General features: G+C 43.6%; 1 protein-coding gene across 1 annotated transcript in view; it reads left to right on the forward strand.

Moving 5' to 3' along the window:
• Window positions 1–16281, forward strand: part of Hydin (HYDIN axonemal central pair apparatus protein) — a 411964-nt gene that overhangs the window by 248019 nt on the left and 147664 nt on the right. The window lies entirely within an intron of this gene.

Raw genomic sequence — 16281 nt, forward strand, 5'->3', positions numbered from 1 at the left:
CTCTGCTCTCTGCCATGTGGCTCCATTCCCAGCCAGGTTTTTGAGGCTCAGGATGACTCAGCTGCTCCTGCTCTGCATATGTCAGGCTCAAAACTAGGAAGGAGATAGAAGTGTTTTCCCTGAAGAAAGGCCTGGCAGATGTTCCACTGTAATTCACTATGGTGACTCCTCTGTCCCTCAGCTTTGAGTTGGAAAACTCAATGCTGTCCCTGAGTCAAGATGAAAATTAGGGATAGACTGGATCCTGTCCTGAGGGGATCTGGGAGGCACCTGATCAAAGAAACGGAAGATGGATTCCAGGCAGCAAGGAACAAAGATGCCCACTGTAATGACTGCTGAGGCTCATGGAATTTCCCTTGCTAGTCCTAAGCCAGAGAGATGGGATATTTAATTATGAAATTAGGTATCACCTGCTTGGGACAGTATTTGAGGGGCAAGGTCACCTTAGCAGTATCCCAAAGACATGATGAACTGCCATGTCCCTTGGACCCTAGAAAAACAACTCATGATGAGACCTCACTCCCAGCACAGCCCTGTCACCATGGAGCCTGGAGCACAGGCTGGCTGCATAGATACCATCACATTTTCTGGTTCTGCAGTTTTTGATCTTGTGTTTGAAAGATAACACGTCTGCTTTTGAGGCCTTAGGGCAGGACCACCAATACAGTATGAAGAATTCACATCTTTATTATAAGAAAAAGCTCTTTCAACAGCTTTCTGGAGGAGCACAAAGGAAATGTCTTAAGTAGGAAATATTTCCCATAGACAGTTGTCTGAGGCCAAGTCCTCAGTCTAGAGATAATGGGAATGATGAGAAAACTCAGTTTTGGCCAACAGCATGTGTCAGGCACTGCTCTAACTGTATTACACGTCCCCTGGCAACCTGGAGAGCAAAGGTGAGGGTCCCCGCCTTAAGACAGAGACCAGGCCTGAGCTCACACAGCAGGCCCGAGACTCCATTTCTGCACTGGCTGCAAAGCCCCTCCATAACCCTTGTCTTCTACCAGCACGTTGTCCTATATATTTTATTACTGTATGTGCATTTTTTATTTAAATGAGCCTTCTGTGACTACACTATCCAGACACTGCACCTCACACTGTGGGATTTCAAAGATAAATAAGCCCCATCCCAGCCTGCAGGAATTGATGAGCCAGCGGAGACTAGCAGGGGACCCAAGGCGATGGATCAGCACTTACTATGTGCCAGGCGTTTCCAAAGACGGCCTTGCTCAGCCTGCCCCATTGCCTTGTTCCCATAGCACTTATTTAGGAAATACTGTTATTATTGTGAGTTTATAAATAGGGAGACCCAGAGGAAGTACTCAAAAAAAGCATAAAGGGATGGAAAAAAGGAAGGCAGGCGGGCAAGGGAGAGGAAGGAGAGGAGAGGGGAGGGGAGAGGAGGGGAAGGGAAGGGAAAGAAAAAAGGAAGAAAGGGAAGGTAAAGAGGATCAGGAGAGTGGGAGAGAAAGAATGGGACAGTGGAGGGAAAAGAAAGAGAGAAATTAAGTAGAAAGCAGTGTCTGCCCGTCAACTAGATAAGACAAGAGTCTCATAAAACCCAGTTAGTTTTTTCCACAGTCTGAAGGCAGCACATTGCCCTGTACTTCTCTTGCAAATACACACAGTGAAGGAATCTGGTGGGACTTTCAGAGGGTGGCTTGGGTTGGGATGGTGGTCAAGTGGCCCAACAGGGTGAAAGGACTTCCCCTGATGCTGAACAGCTGGGTGCTGAGTGGATAGGAGCTTCTGGGTGGCAGCAGCCTGTCCTGATCACGAGTCCATGGTCCAGCAGCTGTGCTTAGAGGTAGTGACCTCCCAACCCAAGGTTGTGCTTCAGAGGACATTTTTAGCCATAACCATGTGCCAACTGACTGTAATGGTCACTGATTCCTGCTTGGGCAACAGCTGAGGATTTGCCTTGTCCTGGCTGATGGCACACAGAGGCAGAATCCTCAGGTGTCCCTTCAGTGTGTGTACCAAATAGGGCCCCCCAGAGAGTGCAGGAGCCCCAGAGCCTACTTCCTGTCTCTCTAATCAGTGACCCTCTCTTTGGGGGTCGTGAGTCCATGATTCTGTAAAGCCAAAGGTTCTATGGTTGCAGCCACACTGTGTAGAGTGTTACTCTCAGACTGTCACCAGGCCTTGGGGTCCTGCCCACGTGTGTTCATCAACCAACCTCTAATGGGTCATCCTTGAAAGATGGCAGGGAAGAGCCCTAGGCAGAACTATCCTGCCTCGAACTCAGAACTGAGAACTCAGGAAGGTTTCACTGATCCTGTTGGGTTTCTGGCAGTTTTGGGAAAATTTAGGTCCCTCCCCATGCCAGTGGAGCTGGGTTGTTACTCCTTCAGGGTACAGCTTGGTTCACTGCCATCAGGGGAACAACAATTCCTGGCTAAGGGGACAGAAAACAAGATGAGAGCCAAGGGGTTATTTTACTTCTTGAGAAAGACTACCATTTATTTAAGTGAGTTTGAAATATATGTCAAATGTAATTATAATTAAATGCAATGTGTTACACATGATATAGTATATAAATTAAGGTTTACTACATAGAAAGTGTTTTTTAAATAAAGGTCATTGAAACACTCATGCATATCATTTAGCTCAGCATGTTCAAACTATAGCAGAGACCTTCTTTATGTAAACCTCCTAGGCACAAAGATACTGAGTGAAAGAGGGAGCAGAGGAGTCTTCCTACACTTACACAGGCACAGTGACTGACTCATCTTAGGCTACCATCATAGACTGTATGGTTTAAACAACAGGAATTTATTTTCCCAGTTCCAAAACCTGGAAATAAAGACCCAGACACTAGCGCGGCCAGGTTCTGCTAAGGGTTCCCTTCCTGCCCTGTACACAGCCACCTTGCCTTGTATTCTTCTGGCAAGACAGAGAACACTCTGGTGTCTCTTCTTTTAGGAGCACTAATCTCATGAGGACCCCACCCTTATGACTTTATCTCCACCTAATTATCTCCTAAAAGACCCATCTCCAAATATGATCACACTGGGGATTAGGGTTTCAACATATGAATCAGAGGAACAGACACAAGTCAGCTCAAAGCAGTACTAAAGTCAAAATGAAATCAGTTACTCCACCTAAACCTTTCAACTCTCAGGAAAAATCTTACTGTTTTTTCCATCATGCTTCTGGGCACTGACCAGCCCTGGGCTCCTACAGGCAAAGTACGGGCCACATCCTAAATTCTCAATGCATGTCAGTTGTTCTTGTACTTATTTTCTTTCAGAGCAAATTACCAGAAGTTTAGTAGTTTAAGAACGCAAATTGATCACCTTACAGTTGTCAAAGTCACAAATTCACCATGAGCCTTCCTGGGCCAAGATCAGGGTATGGGCGGGGTTGCCTTTCTTTTGAAGACTTGGGAGAATTCGCCACCTTGCTGGCATCTAGGGCTGTCAGCAGACCTTCACTCACAACCCCTCGCAGTCACCAAAGTCAGCAACACAGCTTCTGGCTTTTGCTGCATTTTCTACTTCTAAGGACCCTTTGCGTTGGCCATACTTGAATAACCCCAGCTACCCCCCCCCATCTGAATTCTCTAAACTTAACCAGATCGCCTAACCTTTTGCCCTGGAAGTTAACATGGTCACGGGTTCCAGGGCTCAGGGAATGGGCATCTTTGGGAGCATCACTGTTCTGCCTACCATAGTTACTAACGCTGGATGTCGGAGTTGAAAACATGGTGCACCATATGCTTGTGCACTTATTAGAGTGATAAAAAGTGAACGCCGATCACATAACGTTTGTGTTAATAATGTGTGGTGGTGTGGTGGTGGTGGTCTTAGTGTTTCCTGGTTCAAAGTTCGAGGCAGCAAAACACATCCTGTGTGCTGGGGAACAAAGGGGTGGGCTGTGCATCCCTGCTGCTTTCCTGCACTTGGGAAACAAGGGCTCCACCTGCGGTTGTCTTTGCCTTCCTGAATTTCATGTGGGAAACCATAGCACCATCCAGAGACCTCATTTTTAAGCCTTTTGTTTTGAATTTTGAAACACTGGAAGAAAATCACGTTGCCTTCTTTTTACAATTAAGTGGGTCTATCAGGAAGTCCTTGGGTTCATGTCAGGAGGACTTGGAAAGAGAAATTGTCAAGTAAGGTCCTAATGTACATAGCTAAATGTGCAAGGCTCTGGACCACCACGGATCTCGGTAACCTGAGAAAACTGTCATGGTCTATAACCATCTGGAGGGGGGGTGGAGTATTGCAGAGAAAACAAATGGGACTTCCCGAGGGATTGGGTGGGTTAGGAAAGGTTGCCACCTGCCTTTTTCACTGAAGCAGCTAGATACAGTAGTTGTGAAGGTGTGGTAGAAGGGGAACAAAGGTCTGTGACTGGAAAGAATTGTGCTAAGGCTCCACCCGAATAGCTGACACTCCACCTCCCCATGGGGTAAGAATTAATGTAGAAAATAGAAACTTGGGCGCCTTCAGCATGAGGCATGGTGAGTAGGAAGGTGCTGTGTGGCACCAGATTGCCGATAGGAATGATTCCCAGTAAACAGGACTCCAAGGGTGCCTGTGATTATATTTATACACAGATTCATAAATCTCTGTCACACAACTTAGCCCCTCAAGACACAGTGTAGCCCTGTGCTCCAAGCCCCATCTGTTCATTTAAGACTCTGAAAGAAACCGGAAGTGGCCACCATGAGGACGGAAATCTGAGTCCTGTTTGACTCCATGTGCCATGTGAGCCCTTTGGTCGCTCGGGGGTCTCGTCCCCTCAGGCTTGGCCCTTTTCACTTTGCAGAAGAGGAGCTCAGGGTGTCAGGATGATGTGCTTTCAGTGTTAACATTCTGTGATTCTAAAAGGACCAAGAATGGCGCTTCTATTTAAAGGGGAGGTAAAATTAGAGGACTCAGCAAGGAGGCCAAGAAAAGATGTGGTGAGAGAGTCAGGAGAAAGCAACCACATAAACCAAGAAGGAGAAATTTCTCTAAAGAGGGATAAAACATGTTCCCATTTCCAATAATATGGTGGGTCAAGATACCAATTAAATATGTATTTTTCTTGTTTTGTTCTGTTTCATTGTTTGTTTTGCTTTTTGTTTTTAAGGCAGTGATGAGTTGACATGATTTCTCAAAGAAAAAGTTTCTAGGAATCTGAGTGTGGGTGGCTTAAACAACGGAAATTTGTTTTCTCACAGATCTGGAGGCCAGAAGCCTGAAACCAAGGTGTGGGCACAGCTGACGCCTTCTGAGGGCTATGACGAGAGGGCCTTTCTCTTGACCCTCTTCTGACTGGACATTTACACTGTGTCCCCTCAGCATGCCCTCTGACCATATTCTCTTCTCAGAATGCCAGTCCTTTTGGGTTAGAGTGTGTTCTGACCGTCTCTTCTTAGCTTAATTACCTCTGGAAAGACTCCCTGAAAACATATGCCCTGAGCACTAAGGGTTAAGACTTCAGTGTAGGAATTGGGGGAGACCAATTTAGCCCACAGCAGTGTTTAATTTAAAAAATTTTTAATCATTTAACATAGGAGGAAATGTGAAAAATAAAAAGACCATGGTGGCCAGAAGCTAATCAGTCAGGGAGAACGGGAGCAATGTGGCTGGAAAGTTCTGTGGGCAGCCCAAGCAAGGCACTGTCAGCCATATTGAGGAATTTGATGTGTTTTAAAATGTGGTGTCAAGGTAAGAGAGTGGCACAAGCTGCCATGAACTGTTCAGCAGAAACCACCATCCTTAGACCACAGAACTGCTTAAGGTCATTTTCAGGCTTGAGAATGTGTTCAGCAAAGGTCACTCAGGAAAGGTCACTGGCTGAACTTGAAAAAGAAGGCAAATTATCCTAGACACAATGTCCGACAAGAAACAGGGATCTCTGAAGTAAGGAAATGGTCTGCTTATGTATAAATTTCAACTACCACTAACAACTAAAATAATAATCCACAAATTATGAGACTGATGTCAGTGTAGGACCAAAATGTTATTGGGAGCAAAAATTAAAGGTTATATGGGATTACTCAAGAAGAGAAAAAAGATAAATTTTAGATAGTGAGTTTAAAGAGAAGAAATAAAAATACATGCAAAAGGCACAATAAAATAGAGAAAGACCCAAAAGAAATCAAAAAGTTTGGGAGAAGGATGACATAGGAAAGATACAAGAAAAGAGTAAAATATAAAAGTGCAAAATAAGATGGTAGAAATAAACCTTAATCTATTTGTAGGTGAATTCAGCATAAATACAAATGAGGTTAAAAAAAAGACTGTGTTTCTGTATTTTACTCACAACATTCTATTTTTTTAAAGACCTCACCTAAAAAATAAAGACAAAATGACAAATAAAAGTGAAAGAATGGGAGGCTAGAGCAGACAATTGCAAAGGAAGTTCTCAGGAAGCTAGGAAGCACTAGATAAAACAAGAGTTCCATCTCTATTCAGGAATCTATTAAAGATCCTAGCCTGTGGTGAAAGATACAAAAATAAATAAAGAACTAGATCTAGAAAGGAAGAATAAAATGATCATTTTATGATTATCTACATATTCAGTATAATATATGGAAAAACTTAGAACTAGTAAAATAAGTTAATGAAAACAGATTGATATAAAAGTTAAAGCAATCAGTTGCATTTCTGTATAACACAAATAGAAAATAAATATATAATTTTAAAACTTCGTAATACATCTTACAAAAATGTCAAAATGTCTATATAAAATAACTTTATTAAAAGTCACTAAAGGAGGCCTTAATAAATGATGATACACATTTTTTCATTGATTTAAAAGACTCAATTTAGTAAAGATGTCATTCCTTCCCAAAATGATCTATAACTACCCTGCAATTCCAATCAAAATCCTGACAGGTGGATCCTAAAATTTATATGGAAGAGGAAAGAGATGAGAATAACCAGGCCACTCCAAAATGTAAAAATGTAATGGTGTTAAAATGCCTCTGTGCACAGAGAGGCAAACAGAATGAATGAACAGCACAGAAAAACAGACCCATAAATGTAGGGAAACGTGACACATTTGCAATTGCTAAATGAAAGAGGATGACTTGTCCCACAGATGACCCAGGGACAATATGTTATCTATGTGGAAAAACAAACAGATCTCTACACCTATCTTATACAAGAAATTAATTCCATGTGGGTTAAAGATATAAATGTGAAAGTCAAATTTTTCAAATTAGAATAAAATACAGAATAATGTCTCAATGATCTCTCAGGAAGGATTTCTTAGAAAAGACACACACAAAAAAGCACAAAACCATAATGAAATTATTCATAACTTTGGCATTAAGCTTGAGAGATTTTATTCTTCAAAAGATACCAGCAGAAGATTAAAAAGATGAGTCACAAACTGAGAAAAAATTTTAGCATATAAAGTATCTCCAAATGATTAGTGTACACAATATATAAATAATGGCTTTACAGGAAAAGACATAATTGGATTTTAAAATGAGAGAACAAGATGAGCAGCTATTTCACAGAAAAAGAAATATGAGTGACCTGTAAAGGAAAAAAAAAGCCATTTCACCTCATTAGTAATCTTGAAAATGGAAATTAAGACAACTAGGCACTATCACATACCCACCAGACTGTATAAAATTAAATGTGAGCTTACCCAGTGCTGTTGGAGATGTGAGTTTAAACAGATGCGGTCACTCTGGAAAACAAGCAGTAAGTGGATTGGGAATATGCCAAGGTCCTGCCCTTCCCCCTGGCCTCTTTGATTCCAGGTTGTCTTTCCTCAGGCCTGCTTCTGCCCTCTCTGTACCTCAGGTTTTCTTCAGCAGGGCTTCCTAGACTGACCCTCCCGCCCAGCGCTCTCCACCCTGTCCTCATCCCACCCAAATCGTCCTCCCAGCACCCTCCCGACACCGGGCCAGCTGGCTTTCTGCCCTCTGCTCTCCCTGGGCTGCAGCCCACCTAGGATGGCTTTTCTTCAGGCCCAGCTTTCATCAGTTTCTTTCTTTCCCCCTGATTCAAGAGGATGAGGAACCGTCTACATTTTGTACAATTCATGAGTGTTTTCAACTATACAGGAAGTAGCTTCTTCTGCTTTTCAAATTTCTCGCCTGTTCCACTTGATCAATAATCTCCTCTCATCCTGATAGTACAGAGCTTCCTGTTCCTCTGGCAGCACCATGTTCCTCTAGGGACTCTGTAGAATCCTCTGTAATTCTGGTCTTGGGCCCTCACCACTCACAACACGGCAAAACGCTTTCTGGAACTCACTTCCAAGGGCAAGGCCTATGGTGTCTTGTTTTACCTATCCGAAAAAAAAAAAAAAAATGGGTCCCTCTTCTTCCAACCTTCCTGAACCTTCCTGCTCTGTGCCCTCCTTTGGTCTCCCAACACCATGTCTTAGGAAGCCCTTCCCTCCACCTTCCGTGTGAATCACCAACTTTATACAGAAATGGAACATAGTTATCACCCCTGCTCAGCCCCTGACCCAATTCACACTGCCTTTGGGGCCCTCACTTAAGTGAACCTGCCTCTCCGCAAGGTCAGTCATGATCTCATCAGTAGCCCAGGAGGGCCCTGTCTGAGTCTGTTGACACCACTCTGGTTTGTGTGTGAAATTACATGATATTTGTAGAAGTGTACGTAACATGTCCACACCATCTATGCATAGTGGTAGAATGGATGTCCAGGTCCCATCACTTGTTATAAATATGTAATTATTAGTAAACTGAAGTCCCCATGACAAAAAACGTGGGCTGCCTTATACTGCCTTCCTGATGTCTCCAGAGCCCTCTCTCTCATGGTCCTCCTGACTTCTGTAGCCGAGCCACCAAGATTCTCCACCCCTGCTGTGACAGATCAGCTAATTTATCTAACCGGGGAATCAGATTAACTTCAAAAGCTGAGAGAGCTATAAATCATCTCTCACATCTGAGCTTCCAGAAAGAAATACCTGCCTTTGTCTTCAAACCTGCAAGAGACTCAAGGCCAGGCAGAGGAAGACTGCAGAGCAGGCAGACCCTCAGGCTCTTCAGCTTGAACTTGAAGCTCATCTGTGTGTCCAGCCCCCACATGGACTGCTTCAATCTGCCATTCAATTTAAACCAGTTTCCTGAGATATCACATCTGTTAGGCTATAGATAAATTAATCGGATGTTTCTCACTTTGAGTGTTATAAAACTTTTTGTCTTCCTTTTATGTTACTATAGAAGAAATCTAGTCACCGTATTATAGATTCATCCTTTTTGAAGCATTTCCCCACTGTCTCTCGTATCAGCGGAGAGCATCTCTGCCTTTTAGAAATTCAGTACAAGCTGTGCTGGCTTCTAAAGAAATCAGTGAAAATTATCAGTGCAGATCCGAGTGGAGTCAGGGTTATGTCTGCTCAGTTCGTTAAGGGATATGATTCATAAAGAGTTAGCTTGATTTATCTATGCACTAGTATTAATTAAAATTCCACCAAAGCAAGCCCCATCTATGGGAGGCCAGACGGCCAAGAAATTGACTTTAAAAACCATGCTATTATGAGAGTATCTCTCAAGACCTTTGAAAGTGATCAGATTATAAGGGAGATTTCACTGCCTACCTGTTTGGTGGCCTTTCCAAAATCATGTATCAGTGGGGACACCTTCTGGAGCTTTGTAGAAGTGGCCACTTCACATGGAAATCTCTCCAGAGAACCTCAAGGTAGATTCTAATCAAAATCCTCCAGCTCTTGCCTCACTGCAAAACCCCTCCTGGGAAATCATTTCAAAGCCAAGGTCCATGGTATCTTGTTTTGTGTTTTTATGTTTGTTTGTTTGGCTTTTTTTCCCCCAGACAAAAATCAGGATGGGGTCTTCTTCTTCCAAGGAAAGGTTCTAGACAATATATTGTTGTGCTCCTTGTGTCGTGGTTAAAAGCCTGAGCTTTGATACCAGCTAACTTCCTCAGCCACTACTTACTAGCCTCGGGTTTGTCATATGAAGACTGAGATAATAACAGTGTCCCCTCATGATTTATCATGAAGATAAATCAGGTACTTCTTATCAAGTGATTACTACCTGAGAGAGAATGAGCAATAAATATTGGATGCAGTTGTCACCTGACCCGCTTGCTCTGCCACCATTTTCTTTGTGGCCCTCCTAACCCTAATCCTAACCCTAACCCTACACTGCACATTCAGAATCATGCTGGAGGTTTGAAACACTAATGCCAAGGAAATCAGAATCTCTGTGGCTGGCCCTCAGGCAGCCATCTTTTGTAAGATTCCACAGGAGATCCCAATGGACAAGCAACCACAAGAACCACTATTCTAGAAAACTCAATTGCAACTCCTTCTGAGTATCATTAGTATCTCCCCCTAGGTTCTGGTTATTTGAGTTTCAGCTACTCAGTTTTCGCTCATCAACTTCATCTTAGCACAAGATGCCAGCTGGAACACAATAGTGTCAGAGAGCACGGGCAGGCTGCCTTCCATAATGGGCTGGTGTCTGTGGTTGGCTTCCCTTTTCATATGGCAGAGCTAGGATGGAAGGGGGAGGCAGTACCAGCCCCTTCTGTTTCCCAATGTCATTTGCTCCCCAGTGTGGGAAGGGCAACAAATATAAGACCACAGCGCCAAACAATAAACATGGAAACATGGTAGGGACTTTGTGTTTGTGCCCAGGGAGCTCAGGAATTTGCTCAGGTGTAGTACAGTGTAAAGGCAGTGCTACAATCTGCTCCATGCATAGGCAGGAATCAGGGCCTACCTAGCTGGAGTGGGTTTGTTGTAATCTGTGGATTCAGAAGGAAGGAATAGAGGGTTGGTTTACAAAGTGAAAGAAGCTGAGAGAAAGAGAAGGAAAGTACAAAACCACTCGATAGCACCAGATTAAAAATCATACTTTCTACTGCATCATTGGCCAAAGAAGTCAAGTCAAGCCCAGAGTCAGAGTCTGAAGGAAATAGACTCTGCTTGTTGATGGGAGAAAAGGCAAAGGAAGTTGCAATGCAAAAGTTAATGGTTGGGGGCTGGGGATTTAGCTCAGCAGCATAAGCACCTGCCTTGCAAGCGGGCAGTCGTGAGTTCGGTCCCCAGTACCAATAAAAAGGAAAAAAGACAAAAAAAAAAGTTAATGGTTACAGGAATTGGAGGGTTATTGGGGCCGTCTCTATAGTACATGGCATAGCATAGTAGGCAAAATAAGATCTTTATATCATTTTTAAATATAGGGCATTCACTGCAGGAGTTTTGAATAGAATTATTCATTTGACAAATAGCATTATTTTGAAGTTTGGTACCATACATGCTAGGGACAGTGGTGCGTGACTCCTGCCCACTGATGAGTGAATTATAAGATCTACAAAAGCGTGGAGATGACCCTAACATTGGTCTAGAGTCAGGGGAAATGTCTCATTGAAACTAACAGCTAAAGCTAAAGCTTAAAGTTTAAGTAGATGTTAACTGGACCGAAAGGATGGAGGGTGTTTTAGAGAGATGAAGGATGCATTCCAAGGCCTGTAGGTGAGAAACAACCTTCTGGGGGGTTTTAGGAAGTTAGGCTAGACCCAAGCAGCCAAGAAGCAAGAATTGAAAAAAGAAAGACTCAGGAACGGTGGAGAAAGAATAAGAGACTTGACTATAAAAGGACCCTGTAAACTTCACTAAGGAATTGTGACTCTGCTCTCAGGAAAATAAGGAAACCTTCCAAAAGTTTTAAATGGAGGAGTGAAATGATCAGAAACATCACTTGGGCTGCAGGAGGGAGCCTGGATTGAAAGGAGATAACCCTCGAACAACCAAAACTCTGAAGTATGCTATGAACGGTGGTGGAAAACAAGACGCAGTAGGATGTTTTCTATTTCTGTGTCACTTCTATAAAAATAAAAACCAGGAGAACCACACAGAAAACTGTGCTAGAAACCCAAACACAGGCAGTAGCGGCCTTGGTCGTAGAGGTAATGGCAAATGTGGAGAAAAATGGGGTGTTCTTAAGGCGGCAGAACCTGAGAAGGTGGAGGGCAGGAGCGGGACCCTGGGCTAAGGATCCCACCTGACACTCCACGTCCCAAGATGCTTTTCCTACGGCTGCCCCCACATCCAGGCGGAAGGTCACAAGCCAAGGAACAGCGCCTCCTCTGATTTCACTGCCACAGTTCTCCCTTCCTAACTCACCTGCCTCCGCCAGCCCCAAGTCACATCTTTTAAATTCTTCACCATCGCCATCATTGACATCATGATCATCATCATCATCATCTCCTTGCATTTGGCACCCACACACCCTCTGCTCCTTCAACAAGCTTCTCGGTCGTCCCTAAGGAGGCCAAGCTCTCTCTGTCCTTTTTCCTTTACAGGTAAATTTCCTAAGTTCCTATGTCTTTCCCACGCTTCCCCGAAAAGCACTGTTCTTCATTTTAAATACAGTGAGACTCTACGCTCCTTCCTGAACTTCCTCATGTATCCAGGAGGAGTCATTCCGGGCCTGTTCAGTCCCAGGCATGGCTCTAATCCCCACCAAGCCCAGCACCAGAACAGCTCCCCACCACTGGACACTGGATGTGACCTAGAAACAGGACCAAGGTTTTTTAACATGAACGAAGTATTGCAACAAGCAAATAAGGAGGATCTATCACAGTACACTCGGGTCCCATAGTGGCGGAAGTGGGGAAGTCAAAATTCAAACTCAGGCCACATTAGCCAATCACCTGGCTCCAGCCCACTCTGTGCATCTCTGTGGGAGTGCCTGTGCCCTCGGTCATACCTGCTCCTGTGTGTCTGACTGACTCACTGGCCTCTGAGTTCCTAAAGCAAGGGTCACTCATCTTTGGAACCATACAATGCAGAGCTTGAGACTGTGGCTCTTAGGCTCAGTTTTTTAGGGCGGGCTCTTGGGAGAAATTGTGAAAGCTAAGAGAGGCTAGAGTGGGAAGAAGGAAAGAAAGACAGATGTGATTTCAGAAGAAGTCTAACCTCTGCCTGATGCCAAGGGGGACTCTGGACAATAGAGTGTATCACAGTGTTTGTTCCATCCAGAGCAAAGGAGGCTGGACCTTTACAGCATCACCCCCCTCAGTCAGGCCTTTTCCTACAAGCTGAGCCCATGGGAGGGAAGATGTGCTCTCCTGGGCAGCTGAGGGCTGGTGAGGCAGCTCCCAGCAGGCAGGACAATGCTCTAGAGAAGATTGCAACCCACGTTCACAGCACCCAGGTGATGGGCGCATCTCCGAAGGGGAGCTAGACAGTGTGCCAACAGCCTCTGTCACAGTTATTAGTTTGAAAAACAGCATGCACAGGTCCTCTTTATCCAGAGAAACAAAACACACCTGCAGCCCTTTCCATACAGCCTGGGGCTCTGTTCACCTTCGGCAGCAGTGCTCTGAGAAGGCAGGTCTAAGGAATCAGTGAATTAGAAGTCACTGTCTACTCCAAGGCTACCCCTCCTGCCACCTTTCTCCCCAGACCCAGCTGCACGGCACAGACTTCAGTGGGTGTCTCACATGCAATCTCCCATCTGCATCCATGTGAATTCCACTGCAGAATATTAACTGGAACACACTCTTTCTTTGGGGCTTTATTTTGGCACAATCCTGCTTCCAGTGAAGGGAAAACAGGAAATGAGCATGGTGGGATATTTTTATATAATTTGCAGCACAAAACAGTGTATTGATCCTCACCCAAGAGTTCAAAATAAAACATGAGGAGGGAAACTGCTGATCCCAAGCCAGTGCTGCTGATCAGCAAGTGTTTGACATTCACATGATTCTGCCCTGGCCAGAGGGGCTGTCCCTTTCCTGGCTTCTCCAGCAATTCTGATATGGGCAGCTCTGGAATTGGAGCGGTATTGATTTTCCTTGTTTGCTATGCATTCTTTTCTGAAAATAAGTGAATCTAATCCTGTTTGGGTCAGCATAGCAGGAAAGTAATCATCTATACTTGAGAATAAAGTGAGGTCTGATTCCTCCCCCGCCAAAAAAAGAAAGAAAGAAAAACAACTCTACCAGTGTTCCGTTTCCATTTTTTGGAGCAGTTTTTCCTATTTTAATAAGTGGTAGCCTTGATTCTGATACAGGTTTCGCTGTCTCCTGGGGTTGAGCCCATCTCCTCTCTTTGTTTCCAAAGAAATCTCTCACTTCCTAGTTGTCCAGGTACCATTGTCAGCTGAGGTGTTGTTTCTTTTCAGGTAGGCAGGCGCTCTGCAGCTTCCTATTTTTGCCTTACAGATACGCCCACACACACTCTTTTCATTCAGCACAGCATCCCAGGGGTTGCAAATGTTGGATACAACAGTGCTATTATATGTGCAGCAATCAGCAGAAGTCTCCCCTGGTGGGGCCAGACATCTCTGCTGACCTCGAGTGATTTAATAAGTGCTCAGAATTGTCCTTTGCTGACTTTCAAAGTCCCTAGCTGGTAAGGCGTCAGTGCTAACCCCACGTTAATTATCAGCTCTGTCCTGAGCTATCACGTTGCCATTCCCACCCACAGTGACTCTTCAATCTGGGTGTCCATTAGAAGCACCTGAGAAGACTAAAATATTCTAACACCTAGCTCCTACCTGAGACCTGCTGAATCAAAATCTACCCAAAAGATGGGGTTCAAGAGTTTTTATTTTTAGAAGCTTCCCAAGAGATTTTTCTTGCATCCTGCCCAACATGAATCCTCTGGCTAGAATGATGTGGCTTCATCCTAAGGCACAGTCAACTAGAGACAGCTGGTCTGGAACAAGCCAAGTGGAAGCTTAAGAAAGAACTTTTCCCTCACTTCTCCAAAGCCATGGAGATGGGAATGTGCTACAGAATAGCCCTACCACCCTGCATGCTGTTCATCTGTTCTCATTTAGCCATTTACCCCGCCATCCAACTACCTGTCCATCCATCCAACCATCCCTCATCCACCCATTCATCCATCCACCATCTACCTCTCTATTGAATCAAACATCTATTGAGCTCACGCTCTGTGTATTAGACCCTGTGTTCTGAAGTCACAAAAAAGAAATACCCTGGATCCTGCGCTCCAAAAGTTCACACTTCTGTAGAGTAATAATCTCAGCTATAGATAGTTCTAGCCCTATGTTTTCCTAACGGGAAAATGAACAGATATTCCTTGTTAAATAGAGCAAGCAAGGTTCAGCTTAGAGCCCTCACCAGTTAAGAAAATAATATTGATATTTTTAATTGATTTTTCAATTAAATACTGGGTTTTCACTTATAGAAAATGTTATAAGAATGTCCTTTAAAATAAGCTATTAATAAACTCACAGTATAGTATCACTGTAAAATCATTGAATGGCTAAAATTAAATAGACTGACTACCATACATGGATGAGGATGTAACCATCCAAAACTCTCACACACTCTGGGTGGTGGTGTAAAATGGTGCATCCACTGTGGAAAATTCTTTGGTGTTTCCTATATTGCTAAATATACATACACTATATAACCCAATAGTTCCCCTCCTATGAATTTGCCCAAGAACAATATGTTAGTTTTCCATTAGTGTAACAAATACCTATGATACTCAATTAGAAAGAAAACATTTTAATTTGGCTCACAGTTTTAGAATTTTCAGCCATGACCAATTAATTGGCCCTGTTCTGTTGGAGCATGTAGTGGGCAATGCAGGTTGTCATGGCAGGGGCCTATGGCAAAGCAAAATCACTAACCTCATCATCAGCTAGGGAGCAAAAATGGGACGAGAATGGAACCAGAGTGTCCCACTATCCCTTTTGAGAGCATTCCTCAGCAATCTAACGACTTCCCAGTAGGCCCCACTCCTGAGTTCCACCACCATGTCCCCATGGTACCAAGCTGGAGTCCAAACATTAAACACTGGGCCCTTTAAGGAACATTTCAGGTCCAAACTATAGCAAAGAATGAAAACAAATGAACACACAAAGATTTGCACACAAATGCAATTTTATCAATAGTATCCAAAAGCTGGAAATGGCCTAGGTGTCTATCAACAAGATAGATAAGCCATCCATGTTATAAAATGCTACTCAGTTAATAAGGGAAAAAGACTGCTTCTCAATGTGACACAATAAATCTCAAAAACATTATGCTGAACAAAAGAAGTCAGACATGTAAGAATATATTCCATTTTATGAAACTGTAGCAAATCTGTAAAAACATAAAGCATGTGACACTTTTTAGGATGACATAAATGTTCTATCAATATATTGGTACACGTGTGTTTAAAACTTCATCAGAGTGTATGGTTATGCGTGAATTTTCTATGTAAATTATTCCTCAATAAATTTGCTTTATTAAGTAACACTTAACATGGCAAAAACCCTGGATGGTAGTGGAGCACCTGAGGTCCAGGAAGTGAAATTCCAGGACATCATGGAAGGTTGATAGTATCCTAAAAGAAGTG

The sequence above is a fragment of the Cavia porcellus genome, unplaced genomic scaffold (assembly GCF_034190915.1).
Source record: "Cavia porcellus strain 051 isolate PalLab524CR breed Dunkin Hartley unplaced genomic scaffold, mCavPor4.1 scaffold_4, whole genome shotgun sequence".
NCBI classification, from domain to species: Eukaryota; Metazoa; Chordata; class Mammalia; order Rodentia; family Caviidae; genus Cavia; species Cavia porcellus.